This window comes from Etheostoma spectabile, chromosome 13 (assembly GCF_008692095.1).
Source record: "Etheostoma spectabile isolate EspeVRDwgs_2016 chromosome 13, UIUC_Espe_1.0, whole genome shotgun sequence".
In the NCBI taxonomy this organism is placed as follows: domain Eukaryota; kingdom Metazoa; phylum Chordata; class Actinopteri; order Perciformes; family Percidae; genus Etheostoma; species Etheostoma spectabile.
Window position 1 is genome coordinate 29,012,483 of NC_045745.1, and position 2,832 is coordinate 29,015,314.

Sequence of the window (2,832 nt, forward strand, 5' to 3'; positions counted from 1 at the left end):
CCCCCAGCGTGCCCTGCCAAAAATGACTTCCCGCACCGCTGCTACCAACTGCAACTATTATATAGCAGTATAAAGTATTATGTAATTTAGATAGATACTATATACACATGACTGGAGCAGGGACACATTTGCTGTTTGATGTTAGGAAATAACATGGAATAGATTAACCAAGTCGTTGCATCATGTACACGACTACTGATGTTGTTTTGTGACTTCCATATTCTCCCTCACATTGACAAATGTGGAAATATGTAACTTCCCTTTAAGAACACATACAGTATGAAGTCAAAATCCAATAATCTTTTTTAAATCATGTTCTTTTTTTGACAGAGGAACCACTTACAACTACTTCTATAAACAGTTAACCCGTTGTGCATATGCGCTGTAATTCGTATGTATATCATATATTTAATAGTGTATGCACCACATTGTCTGCTGCTGAATAAGAATGCACAGATCTGTGTAGGGAGGAGGTCAGGGTGGGTGGATGGGTGTTAAAACACAGGGTTTACAAGCGGTTCATGTCCTGGAAGAAAATAAAAGGGAAAACACAAAACTTTCTTCCAGCAATCAGGAGTTCATGTCCCAGGAGTACTTCTTTAAGGGACCCTGGTTTTAACCCAAACCACAATCTTTTTATAATCTTAACTAGTAATTTTGCCACCTTTTGTAGGCTAAACTTAACTGCAACCCTCAGAGTGCCCTTTCCCCGGCTCACAGTCACCTTTTGACGGGTAAACATAACTGCAACAGCCGCTTAAATGACCACAACCTTTACGGTGCTCTGTACCCGGCTCACAATCCCCTTTTGTCGGCTAAATTCAACTGGCATGTGAACAGTAAGCAGATAAGCAAGTTGGCAGTTTTTTATTTTCTGTCATTTTTCAGCTTTAAAACAAATTTTGTCTACAATTAAAGTTAAATTGAACCACCTCCAATAAACCTACATGGAATTGTAAACATCTTCAATTAGAATGAAGTCATTTGTCTAAAGTAGTAATCAAAATAAAAAAAGTTCAGTGTCTTTTTCTTCTCTATTGTGACAGTGTGACAAATTGACAATGAAGCACAAGCAGTGATTTAATACTATTCATGGATGACAAAGCTGAATAATACTGAATGGAAACACATCTCAGAACTGTCCTTGTTGGTAATATTAGTGTTCGTTATTCATACTGGGCGTGTGTATGTTCTAGTTTATTTTGTTCCTCTTTGGACAAGGCGCACATCACAATAGCGAGGCAAAGTCAACAATGTGTGCCAGGTAGGTCTTCTGATATTGTTCTAAAAGTATTACCCTATCTATATTGTAAATACATGACTAATATGATACTACTATTACCTGATTATAATAGTATTGGCCTTAGTTATATTCTAGCTGATGTCCGTTCCCATTGTTAGCTTGCTCTACTATTATCCTCATGTTTTTGCAACATTATTACCCTGTTGATGAAACTTTCAATTTCCAATTTCTTCTCATTATTATTCTCAATAATATTATCATATAACCCGTAATTACCACTTCCTCACCCCAGTATTACATTACTAAGTCATGTAAAGTGCTATCAATTATTTAACACACTATTTCCTGGTTTATATAATCATTATTCAAACTACTGTCTGTTTATGCTCCTCTTCATATTTATTAAACAGTAAGGACAGCTGAGGGAGAAAAATGTTTTTAGAATGTCCTGGGAAAGGGTATTTATGCAAACTGAAGTGTACCAAATATTCCTGGGTTCACTGTAGTTCACTTAACTCACTAAGTAAAAAGGAAAAACGAATTAAATATTTGTACCTTTTATTTTTTTCAAAAGATTTAAATGTGGTTTTCCAGCTAGATGAATATTTCAAACAGAAAAGCTTTGATAGAGTGCATTTGAGAGTTGGTGCATGTTGTGTCACTGTACAATGGGTTTGGTGGGCTCCATGCTTGGAGCACTTTGGCTGCAGAGTGGCAGAGAGAAAATGGCTACCGTCCAGCTGAGATAATGGAATTGGTGTGTTCTCCCTGAGCTGTGCTCCTGGCTGGAGTTAATTCTGTTAATAGCAGGAGCTTCTACAGTCAAACCCTTTCTCTGGCTTGGGCAGTCCCCAGGGAGTAAAATAGGTGGTTTCTGTAAGGTGGGTGATGGATGTATATTGGATTAACTGAAAAGTGGCACATGCAGCTTACAATTGTTCTTGAAGCTGCTAATGTGTAATCATAAAAAAGGACTTGGCACTTCATATTCAAATCAAAGTGCCATTCATGCAAGGGCAACAGCACCACACCTGCACTGAGTGCATCTCTCACAGCCCAGCACCACAAACATCAGAAGATGTTTTTATTTTTTTTACTTTTACAAGTCAAGATCATTTGTTTGTTACGGAGCCCCCTGAGGTCAGCTGAGAAAACTAAACTAAACCGTGTGCACAGAATACAAATCTGCTCCCTCGGTTTAATAAACTGTACGCATGGATTCATAATCTGTGTTCTCGCTTTTATAAACCCTACGCACGGATTCATAATCTGTGCTCTCGGTTTAATAAACGTGAGCAAAGTTATAAAGACATTTGCAGATTTGAACTTCTGGGATCAATTACTCTATAGCAAAATGATATTAAATCCCATATGACGCATCTTTTCTAATGTAATGAGGTTAACAATGAGCTACAAACTAATTTTTCTCAAAACGAGCCGTCCTCCAACCTGGAGAAATAACACTGGTCTCTAGTAGCAGCCAGCGGTGCTTAGAGGTATATAAACTACAACAAAGACAAAAAAAATATCTTTTAATTTAACAATTAAATAAGGTAGTGTCTCCAAACTTATTTTTTTAACAGTAAGTG